General features: G+C 34.9%; 1 pseudogene; it reads right to left on the reverse strand.

The window, feature by feature from the left end:
- On the reverse strand, positions 904-13439 carry LOC109838951 (annotated as a pseudogene).

Consider the following 19382-nt stretch of genomic DNA (forward strand, 5'->3'; position numbering starts at 1 on the left):
TAACAACTTTATTTTTTTATCTGCTTTACTTTGTGCATCATAAAGCTTGCATTGATGATAATGTAAAATTTAGGTGTGGGGGTGGGGACTAGTCATTTTTACTCTTTATCATGCCATTTTCTTTTATTCTCATGTTATTCTTTTATTTTCTTTTTCCAAAAAATAAAAAACAAAATTTTTTCATCTGCCAACTTAATAGAGTTAATTAATAATTGAACTTTTTGATAAACTTTAATTTTTTAATTCTTAATTAGTTTTATACTCATGTTAACTTTTTATGATAACACTAAATAAATTTATTAAGAAATAATTTTCAAACTAATATACTTCACTAAAGTCTTAACTTAGACTTTTAATTAAAGTAATACAAATTTTACATGCTTTGCTTAGAGTAGAAAATAATATAACTTTTTAAAAGAATAGTGTGAAAAATGGGCATCAATAAAAATTATTTTAAAATCCAAGATGGTTCTATCTTACTAAGGGGGGTTATTCATTGGGGTAATTTGGGGCAAATTGGGGCAAATTGTTCCAATGGGGTAATTTTACCCAATGGAATAATTTGAGTGGGATAAGTAGGGTAAAATAGGATAATAGGACAATTTGAGTGAGACAATTGGTATCACATTTTTTAATGGAATTATATTTATAGCTCAATTAAGTTCAAGTTTAACTTGTTATAATATTAAATGATTAAAAATAATAGTTATAATATACAATAATATTATTTTTAACCTTATTTTAATTCTATGATCCTAACCAAGAATTTCATACGAAGCCAAATCACATTTATCAGATAATCTTTTTCAACAACACAATTTTCCAATATCAGATAAATTTTAATTGTTCAAACATACAACCCCAAAATCTTTAACGAGGAGAGCAACAAGAAATTTTAATTGTTCAAACATACAACCCCAAAAGCAAGAAATTTGCCAATAAACATTGAAGCTTTGCTATTGACCCAGAATGAGTATACATAAAGCGAATACGAAACTCATTGGCTCCAGATTTAGCATCCTGCAACAAGCATCAAAGGAGATTACAATATAGTATCACGACAACAGGGGGTATCGAAATTTCAAGAAAAAACCCATCGATCTGATGATTCCCTCTTCTTATAACTTCACCAACCCTCTCAACAATGCCCCCTACAGATGCCTTCTCTTCACATTTCCCAATTTCTCTGTCACTGTCACTAGCGAGCTACAATATTCCTAAACAAACGCAACAGTATGAATCATCGTTTTCGAAATCAATCCCATTTTTTGAAGAATCGCTGCGAAAACCCTTTTCCTCCCGAAGGAAAGACAGAAGCATTGGAGCCGTGAGCGGAGTCGACGAAAGAGCTCGAGAACGGCGGCGAACGAGCTCGAGAACGGCAATGGCGGAGGGGGCGAACGAGCTTGGAGGAGCGGTCGGAGGTGGAGCTCGGCGGCCGATTTGGCGTCGAATCTTCGATGGGGGCGTCGGATCTCAAAGGGGGTAATTTAGTTCCAGCGAACGAATTGGGGTAAATTATGAGGGTGGGGTTGAGGATTGATTTTATAGTTGGGACAATTTGGGAGAAAGTGGGGTATTTGTCTCATAATTACCCCAACAAACCAATAACACCACAAATGTTACTCCAGTTCTAATTACCCCAATGAATAACACCAAACATTGCTGTTCCAAAAATTATCCCATTATTCTAAAAATTACTCCAATGAATAACCCTCTCTTGCCTAAATTGGCCGAGTAATTAAGCCTAAGGAGTATTTCCATACTTAATGACCTAAACTCAATTAGATTGGGGTTCATTGGCCAAAAAACTCGTTAAATGTTCACTTAGAAAGCTTGATAAAATAGAATAAAACCACCAAGGAATAAAGAGTGTAAAAAAAAGAAAAAATACTAACAATTTTTTATATATAATTATATTTATGTATATGTTCTTGAAAAAAATTGATTAAGAGAGTTGAAAATGATTTAAAACAAAGAGTTAGCATGTTGTTTTCAAAACTTTTAATTAAATTTCTAAGTTAGACTTGGCTTTGTATAACTATAATGAAAAAATTTCTTAGAGATTTACTTTAGAGTTATACATAAAAATATTTTCTTGAGTAAAAACTAGCTATAATTAGATTGTTTAAAGGCATCAAGTAATTTAACTATTCACTAACTTTTTTAAATTGGCAAGTTGATCAAATTTTATGTATATATTCACTGCAAAATCTCACGAGATTACAATTCATCTTCTAGGGTAACCTAGAGGTTTAAAGGCTTGTTGTATGCACTAAATAAAACCATGATTCCAGTGAAAGTGAGTTAATTTTTTTCTTTTTATTTTATTTCTTTGCTAGAGGACTAGCAAAAGTTTAGGTATGAGATATGTGATAATCACATTTTTATTATATTTTTATACCCTTATTATCTACTTATTTAAATAAATATGTTATTAATAACATGTTTTATCTTAATCTACATGTTAATAAATAGGTAATGAATAAAAGCCTAAAAGAATCAAATTTCCTGATTTTGTACCATTTATGAAAGCCCAATATGAAAACAAAAGACTACTAAAAAAAGCTCAAGGATTCATGAAGAAATCTAATCAAGAAATCAACAAAAACGAAAAATCAGTTATAAACAAATTGGTCGGCCAATTGATTGTTCATACCAAAAACAGTTTCTGGCTGAGATTTAATCATTGTTCTCCAAAAAAATTTAGGAGTTGTTATTTACGGTTGTAGGCTATAAATAGGGATAGATAGTGAGGGTTTTGAGTCTGAATTTTTTTTAATAAAAACTTTATTTGGAGAGGAGAGTTACTTTTAATTGAGAAGACCTTTTAAAATTATAAACTTTATTTATAATTAATAAAAGAATTTTTTACCTCTTCATATGTTTTTTTCTTCTCTTTATTGGTTGATGGAGATGAAAATGAAGGTGAAGATGGAGATGAAGATGAAAGTAGAGATGAAGATTTGCCTTTAAGGGGCTAGAACCCTCTTGCAATGTAAGTTTTCCTTTTTCTTTTCTTTTTTTATTTTAGATATTCATGTTTTAGGATTTTTTTTCTTTTAGTGAATTAGATTTATTTTGATTCCTTGTAGAGTAGATTTATTTTCTTATTATTTATTTTTTTATTATTTTTCTTATATTTTTATTCTATGGTATATATTTACTTTCTTGTATTTTTATTTTTATAGTCTAGATTTATTTTTATGTTTATAATATAAATATTTATTTCTTTTTTCTTATTTTTCTCTTTGTAGTTAGTTTCTATTTTCATTCTTTTTCTTTTATTCTCTCTACTTTAGATTTTATTTCTTTATTTTTAATTTCTAAAATGTGGAACTAAAACCTTATAGGAATTCTAGAATTGTATGAAACTAGTTTGTTTTCTTTTATGATTTATGAATTACTCCTTTGTGCTTAAAATGATCATGTTTATGATAATCAACTAGAGAACTAATTGGTTATTCTTATGAATTCAAGAATCAATATCTAGTTGTTATTCTTTACATGAATGTTTTTTTACTTGGATAATAATTTGATAGGTTATGCTTTCTTTAAGTGGTTTGATAATCTATGTTTAATAAATCTAAAATAAAATATGATAAAAAGAGAATAATTCATAAATCCTAAGTGATCAAAATAGACTAGTGGACTCAATTCTAGATTCCTCATTTTCTAATTGAACTCCTCTATCTTTTACTTGTGCGATATTCCTCTTTATTCTTGATTTTCCTTTATTTGTTTCTTGATTTTTATTTTTCTTTATTTCTTCATCTTTCTTTCTTCCCTCTTAATTTAGTTTTATTTTATTTACAAATAATCACACTTTCCTCAATCTCTCCACCGCCATACTATCACTCTTAATTGTCCACACCCAATTTAAAAATCAATTTTGATTATTTCCTACAACACCTTGATCGAGGAATCGACATCTTTTATACTATAACTTGATAGTTGTGCACTTGCAACTTTGTTTTATTTACCCCCATCAATGCATCTATTCCTCTATACAAATGAGAGAAACCAAAATTCACTATTTATGCTACAGTAAATGATGCAGTACATTTACTATAGTATTTATCACTGTAGCAAACAGGAAACGTGATGCTAGTGTTTTGTAAAAAATATTATTGTAGCAAACATGAATACTATAGCATTTTAAAAAAAACTGTAGTAGAAACGAGATACTGTAGTAATTCAAAAAATAATACTGCAGCATTTAAAACCGGGAATACTGTAGCAAAAAAGAAAAAAAAAAGTACAATACACACTAGTATAATGGAAAAGGAAAACTGTCAGTTGAATAAAGCCAGCGTTCACTCATATAGTGATGCAAATAATGTGATAAAGAGCTGCGCTGATCGGGAGGAATCTTTTGCAAGCTTTGGAGCTATCATGATACTTTTGTTGCAAGATATAGTATAGGTTTTCTTTTTATATTGATATCTCAGCATTCTTATTTAAGTGAACGCTGCTTCTTTTTTCTTTTTTTTTTCCTTTTTGTATAAACCCACATATGTGGCGATGTCTTATTAAATCAAATCATACAAAGTTCCATTGGAACTGTACCAGAGCATGACAAAGTATTATGTTGCTAAGTCAATCTCTTCTACTTTGTCATGCTCTGGTACAGTTCCAATGGAACTTTGTATGATTTGATTTAATAAGACATCGCCACATATGTGGGTTTATACAAAAAGGAAAAAAAAAGAAAAAAGAAGCAGCGTTCACTTAAATAAGAATGCTGAGACATCAATATAAAAAGAAAACCTATACTATATCTTGCAACAAAATTATTGGTCAATACACACTGATATTACTTTATGTCCGTGTAGTGGTTTGTGGCATGCAAAGAGTTCTATTCTATAGGTTAAAGAATACAAAAAATTACATGCAATGGTCAAAGGGATTGATGTTTATTAGTTGAAAAAGAGTTCTTACAAAATTAAAGTAATTGCAAAGTAGGGGATTTGCTTTGGCTACCAAATTGTCAGGCCATGCTTATCTACTTGTTATACTTATACTTACAAACATGCATCAATATGTCAAACCACTTCAGAGGAAACCAAATTACAGACACAAACTTTAAAGTCAACGTGGCCATGAGCCGAGCCTGGTCAAACCATGGCCCTTGCCCTTTAGGGCCCGTTTGGTTGGTTTCCTAAAAACCAAGAAAAGGAAATCGGTACAAGGAAATCAATAAAATAATATTTTTATCTATTTCCATCCCTAAAACTCACCCACAACATCCAATAAAATATTATTTTTATCTTCCAACTCATCTCATTTCATTTCCTTTCTTACCTTTAAAAATAAACCAAACACAAGAAATGTGTCACATCATCCAACTCATCACATCTCATCTTATCCCATTTTTAAAAATCACACACATCATCCAATAATATTGTGACAACTCATCTCATCTCATTAAACCTTCATTTCCATTCATTTCCTCAAAAAAAAAAAAAAAAAAGAAATTGATTTCCTTAAGTATGTGTCACATCATCCAATAATATACCTCCAACTCATCTCATCTCATCTATTTTTTTATTTTTAAAAATGAACCAAACACAAACAACCTCAAAACATCATCCAATAATATACATCCAATTTATTTCTTTATTTTTTTAACCAACCAAACAACCTCAAAACAATTTTTTTTTAAAATCACTCACATCATCCAATAATAAGATGACAACTCATCTCATCTTATCTCCTATTTTATAATTTCATTCTTTTTTAAACCAACCAAACAACCTCAAAACAATTATTATAGGAAATAGGTTTCCTATTATTTGATTTCCCAAAAAATTTTGCGAAACGAACAGCCCCTTATAAAAATAGTGACAGTGATGTGTCGCTTTTATGAAGTTAAGACAGTAATTTCAATCTATACTTCTTAGAATAAGTATTTTGCCTGTGCTAGCATATGTGATTCTCATATGAAGAATAAGTTATGCAGAGCAGTTAGTCAAAACTGAGCCTATGTCATTAGCTTAAAATGATATAAGTTAAAATTTTTAATACTTGATGTTTAGTCACTTGATGTTTAGTCTCTGGTAGTTTTCTTTAGTCATATGCATGAACTTCAAAATTAAATTGAATATAATTTTTTTAGACTGCTGCTTCTCTATCCTATTTTTTAATATACAAATTCCATCTTTTTTATGAATATGAACATACAAATTGTTATATCATGCAAATAGTTAAGTGTTAATCCCTAAATGAGAAGCCGATACATGTTCCCCTCTATGCCTAATCAGTCATCTTTGAAGAGGGACGACTCGAGCGACTTCAGCAGTCAACCCAACCAGGCCGAGAACTTGTGAGGCTAATTAAAAAAGCAATACTTATCAACATACCCACAAGATCGAGCTAGAAGAACCTCACTCGGCCTACCATTTTGGTCGACCCCACTCCCTCTTGGCACCTGGCCTTCCAGGTTGATAACTTGCGAGGCCGATTAAAAGGCAGTGTTTATCGACCTCCAGTGAGATGAGTCAGAAGACGATCATTCTTGAAACCCTCACCAGTAGCTAGTCACAATCATATTAAATGCATGGTTAGAAATCATCATTGTTCTAGCCCCCAAAAGTCTTTATAACTCATCAGACTCCATCAACACCATGCATCCTATGTCACCAATACATTAATCATAAAGGTGGCTCATGCCACCTACAGCCGACACCTGTGAAGTAGCTACTGACTAAGCTGTCTTCTTGAACTCGGTCGAAATTACAAAATTGTCCCTCTGGACCTCTATAAATAGAGGCCTTGTCTTCAGCACAAGGGTAAGCAATCTCTTGCTAAAAAATAGCCTATCTCCATACTACTTCTCTACTCAAGCTCAATTTTGACTTGATCATCGGAGGAATTACCGGAGAACCCAACTCTGGTTCTCTAATGTGTTGTAGTTTTACAAGAGGCTCAACAGTCTATTAGGGATCGGCCATCAAAGGAGGTCAAGAGACCCCAACCTCTTCAAGATTAGCCTCTAATCCCGCTGTTGAACCCTAAGACATCAACACAAATGGCTTATATCAATGAATTTTGCATATAGATTATTAAAAATTAGATAATCTGAATTGGAGCCCTTTCTTCAAATAGTTTGAAACTTATAAAAATTCAAAATAAAGGGATGAATGACTTTTATTTCAAAATTTAAAATTCAAAGTTAGTGTTATGGTGTTTCACTCACCAAAGTACAACCCTTTGCTAGAACAGACATGTGTCCTTTTGCATGCAATACCCCAATCAAAGTAGCGGCCAAGACTAGTGTTTGTAGGAAAATTTGCAAGAAGAATAAGAATAAAATTTGTATTAATCTTCCTAACTGACTCAGGAAAAGAATGAATACAATCTCTTACAGTAATCTCTCTCTAAATGACATAAAAAAAGAAATTATAATTTCTCTAATCGGTTTCCTGATTTACAAAAGAAGGAAGAAATCGACAGAGATCCTTCCTTTTGTTTAAAACTGGGTTCTTCTTGGTGTCGATGAGAGTTTGATTCTTGTATCCTGTTGACGATCCGAATGCTTCGCTTCGTAGAACTTGGTTAATTCCTCTTGATTTGACGTTGAGGAGAACTTGCAAGGTAAGTTTGGAACTCTTAACGAGTCAAAGAACTCTTAACGGGTTTAAAACTCTATGGAAGTGTTGACTTGATCTAACTGAAATCGGTTTATAGCCAAGGAGAAGAAAGCTCTACGAACAGCTTCAAAGGATGCGCAAAACTCTCCAAGATCTGATCCTCCCAAAAATGATCTGATGGAAGATTCGATTTAAACTGATTTTTAGCTATTTATAGGGGATTAAGGAGTGTAACTAACCCATAAAATCGCTCCTAAGTTGGGTGTAATCCCCCTCAAATCGTAGGAAACGGTTTAAGAACTGTTTAGCTCGTGTTTGAACAAGTCAAACGTGAAATTCGTGTTCTGGGCATGAACTCTGCGTCTTGAATTTGGAACGTGACGTTGAGCTGTGCATGTTTTGCTAAGAACACGATAGTGAACCCTTCGTTCTGTTCTTGGAACACAGAGGTGAGTTTTGTGTTTTGTTCTTAGGATGCAGAGGTGAGTATGCATCTTGAATCTGGAACACAACAACGAGCTCTGCGTCTTGATCTTGGAACGTGGCGATGACCTCTGCGTCTTTATCTTGGAATGCGGAGATGACCTCCGCGTCTTGATCTTGGGACGCGGTGATGACCTCCGCGTCTTGATCTTGAAACACGGGAATGACCTCCGCATGTGGGCTTAAAGAGATCGTCAATTGTAATCTCTTTTGCAAAGATCGTCGTCTTGTAATCCTTGCATTGGCTCTTTAAAATGTGAGAGTTGTTAATTTGTAACTCTCGTATATTGCAAAAGTTATCAAATTGTAACTTTCATCTGTCCTTATAAAGGTTGTCAGATTGTAACCTCCATCAATTGATATGAAACTCTCCCAATTGTAATATTCTGAAAGTGGTCAAATTATAACTTTCATTATTGGTGTTTGACGGGGATCAGCTATCCGTAGTAATTTTTAGGCAGCCTACAAAATCCCTCCAAAGTTTTTAAAAGTTCGCGGTTAACTGGAACAAATTTTTGGAATACTTTAGATCTCGATCTTGATCTTAGATCGGCTGAGTGATTGTTCACTATGTCTGTTTCAAAGGCGTCGTGAACTTGGTTGTAGAAATTTGCTGAACAGGACATGTATGAGGGTGAGTGTCATAATTCCGCTTTTGAAATGCGGAGGTAGTCCTTTGCGTTTTGAACTTGAAACGCGAGGTTGACCTCAGCGTTTTGAGATTTGAAGTGCGGGTCTAACCTCAGTGTTTTAAACTTGAAACGCAGGTCCGACTTTCGCGTTTTAATAATGAACACTTATCATTCTGTTAAAAAGACCGGGTTCATGGTGGTTTAACTGTTAGAGGTGTGATGTTAACATAACAGTAACTTGGGGGCTTATCATCTTATTAAAGAGGGTTGATAAATTGATCTCGTCAAAGGTGTAATATTAACTTGACGAAATTATGTACTTGTGATTTGAACAAGATTTTGAGTACCCATCGCTCTATTAAGGAGAGTCGATAAGTTGATTTGTCAGAGGTATAGTATTAACTTGATGAAATTATGTACTTGTGATTTGAACAAGATTTTGAGGACCTATCACTCTATTAAGGAGAGTCGATAAGTTAATTTTTTCAGAGAAGTGATATGAGCTGGACAAAATTGGGTACTTGTGATTTGAATAAGATTGTGAGGACTTATCGCTCTATTGAAGAGAGTCGATAAGTTAATTTTGTCATAGGTGTGGTATTAACTTAACGAAATTGTGTTTCGGTTTGAGTAACTTTGTGGACTTATCATCCTATTGAAGATGATTGATAAGTTAATTTTGTCAGAGGTATAATGTTAACTTTTTTGTTTAGTGGAAAATTTGTAATAAGAAAATGAAAGAATTAAATTTGATTTTATTCCTTCTAAGTGCTTAGAAAAAGAATGTTTACAACTCTCTCAATCTCGATTATAATTTGAATTCCCGATTACAAAAGAGAAGAGAATTCATGTAAATTCTCTTATTTGTTTAATTCTGGATCCTTCACGGTAGTGATGGAATGCTTCCCTTTAATGCTCGTGTCGAGTTTGCTTTCCGTTGACAATCCGTACGTCTTCCTTTACTGGAACGATTGAAGGAACTCTTAACGAGTTTTAAGAACTCAGAATGAGTTCAAACTCTATGCCAAGATTTGTTTGAACCGTAAATCGGTTAATAGCCAAGTATCCCCACTTTTTGTTGCTGAAGAATGCCTTAAGGAATTCAATTCAAAAATGATACGGGTGTATATTCTCTTCGGAAAAGCGATCCTCACGGGAGCTTGAGGATATGTGATTCTCATGATATCTTGAGAATAGTGGTGTGAAGCGACACGGCGGAGCACAGATGGAAGCATGGAACGAGACGGCGAGCAGCAGATTCGAAGAATCCAGATTTCAGCTCGTGAGTCGACTCATACATGTACATGAGTCGACTCATCAGGTTGAGTCGACTCATGCCTGTCATGAGTTGACTCACGAAACCCAGCCGTTTTGTCAAAAGCTTCTGTTCAGTCGACTCATCAGCTTATGGGTCGACTCATTAGTCATGAGTCGACTCATATGCAGTCATGAGTCGACTCATTGAGGTTTCCTAGGCAGACTTGGTTTCTGTTTTGAAGGAATTCTAGTTGGGTTTGGTTTTGGTTATTTACCAGATTACCACCATTTGTAAACCCTATAAATAGGGACTGTTTAGGGTTCTAAATAGGAGGTTAGAGGCCAAGATGTAGATCTAAAGAGTTTTAGGTCTAAGTGAGATCCTGATCAAAAGGATTAGGGTTTAGATTGTGAGGATCTATGAGATCTTAGATGAGAGAGAGATTCTAATCATTGTATTAGGGTTTAGAGAGGATTGAGAGTTTGTTCTCGATTCTAGTGAGATTGTGAGGGAGAGATTTGTAATAATTGATTCTTTATAATCTAGAAAATGTATTTTTCTTCGCCATACTGAATTGTTCTTATGTTTCTGTCATCCTCTTCTCAACCCACCTTTTGGTAATTCGGCGACCAAAGGGTGATCGCACGGTGACTCGTATCAAGTTGGTATCAGAGCGTCAAATCCGGTGAAGGGGCATCCTGTGTATGGTCCTTACTCAATCCTAATACAAGAAGCTTAGCGAGATCATTTTCTTTGGAAGGAGTTCAGAGAAGAAGGAAGAAGAAGATTACTAAAGTCAACAAAGATGGAGGGGCTCGAGAGTTTCCTCAGCTGAAGTTCTAACTTGAATGAGACTTCAAGTTTCTAAAGGGGGGACCTATGATACGGGTGTATCTTCTCTTCGGAAAAACGATCCTCATGGGAGCTTGAGGATAGGTGATTCTCATGATATCTTGAGAATAGTGGTGTGAAGCGACACGACGGAGCATAGGTGGAAGCGTGGAACGAGACGGCGAGCAGCAGATTCAAAGAATCCAGATTTTAGCTCGTGAGTCGACTCATACATGTACATGAGTCGACTCATCAGGTTGAGTCGACTCATGCCTGTCATGAGTCGACTCATAAAACCCAGCCGTTTTGTCAAAAGATTCTGCTCAGTCGACTCATCAGCTTATAGGTCGACTCATCAGTCATGAGTCGACTCATATGCAGTCATGAGTCGACTCATCGAGGTTTCCTGGGCAGACTTGGTTTCTGTTTTGAAGGAATTCTAGTTGTGTTTGGTTTTGGTTATTTACCAGATTGCCACCACGTTGTAAACCCTATAAATAGGGGCTGTTTAGGGTTCTAAACAGGAGGTTAGAGGCCAAGATGTCACCACGTTGTAAACCCTATAAATAGGGGCTGTTTAGGGTTCTAAACAGGAGGTTAGAGGCCAAGATGTAGATCTAAAGAGTTTTAGGTCTAAGTGAGGCTGTTTAGGGTTCTAAACAGGAGGTTAGAGGCCAAGATGTAGATCTAAAGAGTTTTAGGTCTAAGTGAGATCCTGATAAAAAAGATTAGGGTTTAGATTATGATGATCTATGAGATCTTAGATCAAAGAGAGATTCTAATTATTGTATTAGGGTTTAGAGAGGATTGAGAGTTTGTTCTCGATTCTAGTGAGATTGTGAGAGAGAGATTTGTAATAATTAATTCTTTATAATTTAGAGAAGGTATTTTCCTTCGCTATACTGAATTGTTCTTGTGTTTCTGTCATCCTCTTCTCAACCTACCTTTTGGTAATTCCGCGACCAAAGGGTGCTCGCACGGCGACTTGTATCAAAAAAGCTCAATCTCTCTGATCTGATCTCCCTAGAATCGATCCCCAACTCAGTTGAGTTTGTTGATATTTATATGGGGATTAAGAGGTGTAACTGTCCCCTTAATCCATTCCTTAAGAGATGTAACAACCCACTTAAACCGCTCCCCAGATCGTGGGTAAAAAACGGTTTTTACAATTGTTTAGATCACGTTTGAATAAGTCAAACGCAAGTTCTGCATTGCTGGGCATGAACCTTGCGTTTGAACACAGCGTTGGGAAGTTGCATTAGCAGCTAAATTAAGCGGCATTAGTAGTGGTTAGAAGCTGCGTTGGCAGTTGAGTTGAAGCTACGTTTACAGCGGCATTGGCAGTGGTTAGAAGTTGCATTAGCAGCTAAATTAAGCGGCATTGGCAGTGGTTAGAAGCTGCGTTGGCAGCATTTAAGAGCTACGTTTGGAAGCAAATGGAAGCTATGTTGGCAGCTTTCGGAGGCTGCATTTGCAGCCGAACATGAGTTGCATTGGTAGTTGAGTTGAAGCTACGTTTACAGTGTTTAGAGCTGCATCTGTAGCTAAATTAGAGCTGCGTTACTTTAGCTTTGGAACACGACTATTTGTGTTTCATTGCAGAGATGAGTTCTGTACTTTGGACTGAAGAGATTATTGACTTGTAATCTCATCTGGCATAGCATCACAAAGATCATTGTTCTGTAATTTTAACTTTAGTTTTTTTTTTTCAAAATGTGAGAGTTGTTAGATTATAACTCTTGCTGTTGATTGTAAAGACTGTTGAATCAGGGCTTTTCATCGATTGTTGCGAAGGTCGTTGCATTGTAACCTTTCTCGATCTATGTGAGAATACTCTAATTGTAGCCTTCCTTTGTTGACGTGAAAGTCATTTATTTGTAACTTTCTTTATCGGATTGCTGATGTGGAAGTTGTCAGATTATAACTTCCATCATTTGTGTTTGATGTGTATTAGCTATCTTGGTATGATTTTTAGACAACCTATAGAACCCCCTCCAAAGTTTTTGAATGTTCGCGGTTGACTGAGATGAATTTTCGAAATACTTTGGATCTCAAAGTTTGTTGAATGATTGTTCACTCCGTCTGATTGAAAGACATTGCGAACTTGGTTACCGAAATGTCACAATTCTGCTTCCTTAAATAAAACAAGATAACTTTTGTGCTTTGATGATAAGAAACTTAGTCAAACAAGCTAAAGTCTAAGCCATCATCGTTAGATCCATTAGTAGGATTAACTTCCCTCTTTCTTCGATAGCAGGAATAACAACATTTCCAGCCAATGCTATAGAAGTGAAAATAACAACGAATTTGCTTGGATCCTTGAGATACTCTTTCAACTTGTATGAATGTGTATTCAGCGCCAACAACACCATTAAGAACGTTCTTGTTGGCATTGATAAACATGTGAGGCATTGCAGCAAGAGTTGGGTAAGAGAGAGCCAAGGACAACGAAGCAATCATAGTAACACCAGCTGTAAACTTGTCAATGAGATCATCCTCAGTAAAGTTGAACGCCTTTAGGCTGAAGACAGATCCATCTTCATAGTCAAAGAGGATCACTAGCTCATACGAGAAGGATCTTATCCCAAGTTTGGAAAGAAGGGTAACCTTAGAGGAACCCACTTTGTCTCCTTTCTTGATCATCTCAATTGGGGTAATGATTTTAACAACATCGTTATTAATTTTGGTTAGAATGTTAAGCAATTTGAAAGGATGAGTTGCGTGAAAGACCGAGCTTGATAATTAACTATAGCATGTTTGTACTCGTCAATAGGCTGCATAGTTTCTTGTCATAGGCTAGTTTCTTCTTGGCTTTTGTCACCTTGATGGCCATTGTTAACTTTCCTCTCAATGTCTGAAGCTCGAGCACCAAATCGTAGGGCTAAATCGTGCGTTTGATAATCAGAATGTGGGGCTGCGTTTAGAGGTTGAAACAACTTATTTGAAAACACGATAATCACGTTTTGGGTGGGATTTTCACCTAAAATCCCGCACCGACTTGACAGCTACAACTGTATGTAAATGGACCATTGAGGTCAAATCAAAAAATCATTCAACTTTTACTTTTTGCTGTCCTATTGACCACTTAACAGGATTCCTGTTTATCTTCTCTGGCACTTCAGCGAAGGAAAGATTCGTTCTTAAATCTTTCATCGACCATTTTCTATCTTCTTTGCCAAGGTTAGAATGACTCCCAATAAGAGAACTGCTTCCAAATCAAAGATCTTCCAAGCTCAGGGTGCTCCGTCGACCAAAGCCATCAGGGGTGTTCAAACCACCACGCCGCCGCCTCAGGCTTCCTCCATTAATGGTAGGTTTTGGCGATCATAACTTGTTTCGACAAGTTCTTTACCCTCAACATTGACTGAAAGTTCACATTCCACTATTAAAACAGAGAGATCATTCTCAGTGTTTCTCGATTTGAAACGCGTAGTTAACTCCGTCGTTTATTATATTACAACGTGACCCTACGTTCTGAATTTTGAATACGGGTCTGGACCCTACGTTTAGAATACTGAATGCAGGTCCGGTCCCTACGTTCGAAATTCTGGATGCGGGTCTGGACTCTGCGTTTAGAATTTTGTACGTAGGTAAATGTATTATAATTTTATACCATCATTATCTATTTTTAATGAATAAATATACCACTAATAATTATTTTTATTTTTTAATTGCAGGTTAATGAAGAATAAAGCCAAAAAATCCCATCTCTCAACAAAAATCCATTGATTAAATGAAGAACTCAAGCATGAGCCAAAAAGCCTAAGCCCAAAAGCCAAAAAAGAAGAAGAAATGTCCAAAAGCCCAAGCCCAAGAACAAATACAAGAGCAATCTTCAGACATTAACAAGAGAGAAGAAGGCATCGATGCCAGCATCGATGCTCGTATCGATGCCCGCATCGATACCCCTATCGATGCTGGTATCGATACCATCGACAGGCAGTTATGAATCTAAGGCTGAAATTCATGGTTTTTGGATAAGATTTCAATCCAAGGGTTCTCATTCACTGATGTTTACTATAAATAGGGATAAAGAGTAAGGGATTAGATGTGTGAAAAATTTTATAACTCCATTTAGGGAGGAGGGTTACTATTAGTTGAGAAGACCTTCCAAAAATTGTAACTTTTGTTGCAATCAATAAAAGAATTTTTTTACCATTTTAACTTTTTTTTCTCTTTGTTTGATGATGATGATGGAGATGAAGATCAATTTGAAGGTTTGCTTTTATTTTATTTTATTCTTTTATTTTTTATTTCTTTTTAGTAATTTCTTTCTTATTGCTTGTTAGTTTAGATTTACATTCATGTCTTATAGAGTAGATTCATTTTCTTGTCTTTATTTTATGCATTTTTAATTTGTAGAGTAGATTTTTTTTTTGCACTTTTATTTCTTTTGCAATTTAGTTAGATTTATTTCTTGTTCATAGTATAAAGTTTCTTGTTCTTATTTCTTTTCTTTGTAATTAGTTCTTATTCTTTTCATTTCATTCATTGTTTTTATTTCTTAAGATGTGGAACTAATTCTTGTACGAATCTTAGAATTGAATGAAATTAGCTTTATTTCCTTTATATTGTATGAATTATTCTCTTATGCTTAAAATAATCATGTATAGGATAATCAACTAGAGAGCTAATTGGTAGAAGAAGAATTTAATAATCTATGCTTATCTTGAGTTGTTTAATAGGTTATGCTTATGAATTCTAGAATTATTATCTAGTTGTTGTTCTTGTCATGAATATTAATTTTGCTTAGATGATAATTTGATAGGTTATACTTTTCTTAAATGGTTTGATAGTCTATGCTTAATAAATCTAAGATAAAATATTATAAAAAGAGAATATTTTATATTTTATAATTGAAATTAGCTAGTGGATTCAATTCTAGATTTCTTATATCTTTAATTGAATCCTTCATCTTTTCTTTCTTGATTTTTCCTTAGTTCTTGATTTTTCATTATTTGTTTCTTGATTTTATTTCCTTTATTTTTATTTCCTTATGTTTTTATTTATTCTTTTATCACATCCACTCTTCATTTCTATCATCTAAGTTCTTGACTTTTGCACATATTCACAACACTACTCATACCTCTCCACAATCACAATTTTTATCACTCCTAATTGTCACGCACAAAACATAAGAACCGAATCTTATTTTATCCTACAAATACCTTCCTCGTGGGATCAATAACTTTTTATACTATAACTTGATTAGTTGTGCACTTGCAACTTTTAGTACATATTTATGCCCCATCAAGTTTTTGGCGCCATTGTCGGGGAACGGTGCTAAGTAGGATTTTATTATTTTGGTTCTTTAACTTCATCAAGTTTTTGGCGCCATTGTCGGGGAACGGTGCTAAGTAGGATTTTATTATTTTGGTTCTTTAACTTGTGTGTTTTCTTGTGAAGAGTGCTAAGTAGGATTTTATTATTTTGGTTCTTTAACTTGTGTGTTTTCTTGTGAAGGAACCGCTTGGAGTTTAATAAATCTTAGATTGAAGATCAAGAACTTGAAGAATTACTTTCGGGTAACTCTTCTTTCTAGAATTTTTAATTTTATCTTTTAGCTACTTCTTCACATTTAGAGACAATTAGGACTTAAAAAAAGATTTTAGTTTTGTCGACCATAATAAAATCCACCCTCCACTTGGATATTTACTAACAAGATAATAAATTCAAATAATATTCACAATTCTCACAATTGTTTGATTGTTAACCCTAATTATAAAAAGGTTTTTTTTCATCCTTTTTAGTTGCTTTTAATTCATAGGGTTGCATTGCATATAGTTAGTAAGAATTCACCAAAGTGATTTGAGCATCTTGATTTGGCACACACTTAAAAAAAATTTTAGGGACAAAACCCCATAATCAATATAAGGTGAGGAATTTCATCACTATTTCCTTAGCCCACAAATCATTAATTCCTCACTACACAAACCCAAGCCTTCTTAAAACTCATTAGACGTTGGCCCCTAAGGACTCGAGCTCAATAAGGAACAAGAAATTCCTAAGTGAACCGGTTCAAGTTTTCTTGGATTAGTTGGTGTCTAAGGCAATGTTTAGGGGTTATATAAAGTGTTCCGTAAGGAACGAGATACTTAATTGATCTCTGATCACCCTCTAGTACTATCCTTACCTGGCTACCTACAGGTAAAAGTTTAATCTTTTCATTTTAGGAGTTTTTGGTTAGGAGCTGGTCTAGTTGAGTTAGGCTTAACCCTAGACTTAGAGTGATTAAAAAATAATTGCTTTTGATTTGTTTTAGTTAGGATTTTCCTTTATTTCTTTTTACTTCTCATAATCTAAAAAAAACTAATTTTTTCCTTAAAAAAATAATAAAAAGAAGTTGTTTTGGTGTATGCAAATGTGGATTAGGGATAATACTCATCGTTTAATTCGTGTTGAACCAATTGAAGAAATGACTAATCAACCCGTTGTGGATTAGGGATAATACTCATCGTTTAATTCGTGTTGAACCAATTGAAGAAATGACTAATCAACCCGTTCTCCAAGATATGTGTTATCCCACTAGAAATGCAATCCCTTCTTGCATTAGGCTTCCCGAAGCAAATGGAACAAATTTTGAGCTTAGACCGCACTACATAAACATGCTTCCCAAATTTCTCAGAAATAAAACAGAAGATGCATATATTTTTATCTCGGAATTTGAGGAAGCATGTATTATGATTAAAATGAGAGAATTAACTGAAGATGCGATCAAACTCAGATTTATCCCATTTGCTCTCAAGGACAAGGTAAAAAAATAGTTATATAGCTTGCTCACAAATTGCATCTCAACTTGGGATGAATTTGTCACTGCTTTTCTCAAGAAATTTTTTCCAATTCATAAAACAGTAAAGCTTAGAAACAACATTCAAAACTTTAAAATTGTCCAGAGGGAGCCATTCTGGAAGTACTTTGATAGGTTTAAGGATCTTCTCATTCAATGTCCTCACCACGGACTCGAGAAAGCCATTCTGGAAGTACTTTGATAGGTTTAAGGATCTTCTCATTCAATGTCCTCACCACGGACTCGAGAAATGGCGATTATGCCAAATAATCTATGAATAAGGATCTTCTCATTCAATGTCCTCACCACGGACTCGAGAAATGGCGATTATGCCAAATAATCTATGAATGATTAGACTATTCTTCAAAGACTTCCTTAGAATCCATGTGCCAAGGAGATTTTATAAAAAAGAACGTCGATGAAGCTTGGGAATTTCTAGAGAGTCTATCTGAAAAAACCATGCAGTCGGAACACTGTGATGACATAATTGCATCAGTTCCCCAACCTAAGTCTAGTGGTCTTTCCTTAGAGTCAAACATTGCCTCCGAAGCAAAGATGGTGACAATTCTATGAAGGTTAAAAACCTTAGAAATTAAGGAACAAGCTCCAGCTCAAATAATCAAGTTTCTGTCCCAGGTTATCATAACTGTCAGTCTTCTGCCCATATTTCAGAGGAATGCCCTCTCCTACGAAACCCCCATTCATTAGAACAGATGAACGCTACATTCCAACGTCCTAGAAATGATCCATTTTCTCCAACCTACAATCTAGGTTAGAGAAATCATCCTAATTTTGCATGGAATCAAGGTAATCCCTCCAGAAATCAAACTTTTATTCCCGCTTCAAACCAACAATTTCCTAGGGTAAACAGAGTTCCGTTCAACCCACCAAACAATTTTCAACAAGCTAACCTACCTTTTCCAACCCAACATCCTCATCCTCATCAGCCTGTGAATCCTTCAAATTCTGATCATGATAAACGTCTAAGTGTCTTAGAAAAGGGTTTAGAGGCTATGATCAAAGCTTCTACACAAACCACCAACATGTTGACCCAGTCATCCACCACTCTAAATTCCTTTATGCAAACAACCGACCAAGTGCTCAACTCGAACACTCAAACTATAGCCCGGTTAGAAACCCAACTTGGGTAACTAGCCACTGCCATAAGCGAGAGAGAGAGAGGAAAATTTCCAAGTCAACATGTTGCTAACCCTAAAGACAATGGATCCAGTTCAACCCAACCAGCCCATGTGAATACAGTTCACACTTTGCGATCAGGAAAACAGATAGACAACCAAGTTAGAATGCCACCGGATCAATCCTCTTCTCCCATTCAACACACTCCTTCTGATGAAGTAATTCCTTCCGATGACTATGAAACTAAACATGACATTAAGCCTGATCTAGATATGTATAGGCCCGTTGCCCCCTTTCCAGACAGACTCAAACCTAGAAAAAACTCTCCGCAGGTTGAGAAAATCCTAGAAACTTTTAAAAAGGTCAAGATCAATATCCATATTTTAGACGCAACTGAACAGATCCCCTCTTATGCAAAGTTCTTGAAAGACTTATGCACTAAGAAAAGACTCACAAATGTCCCTAAGAAAGTCTTCTTAGCTACTAACCTCAGTGAAATATTTTCGAAACCCATGTCGTTAAAGTATAAGGACCCTGGTTGTGCCATAATTCCGTGCGTCACAGGTAATACTCACATTGATAAGGAACTTTTAGACTTGGGAGCCAACGTCAACCTCCTTCCTTATTCAGTCAATCAATAGCTAGGTATAGGAGAACTTAAA

The sequence above is a fragment of the Asparagus officinalis genome, chromosome 4 (genome assembly GCF_001876935.1).
Source record: "Asparagus officinalis chromosome 4, Aspof.V1, whole genome shotgun sequence".
NCBI lineage: Eukaryota > Viridiplantae > Streptophyta > Magnoliopsida > Asparagales > Asparagaceae > Asparagus > Asparagus officinalis.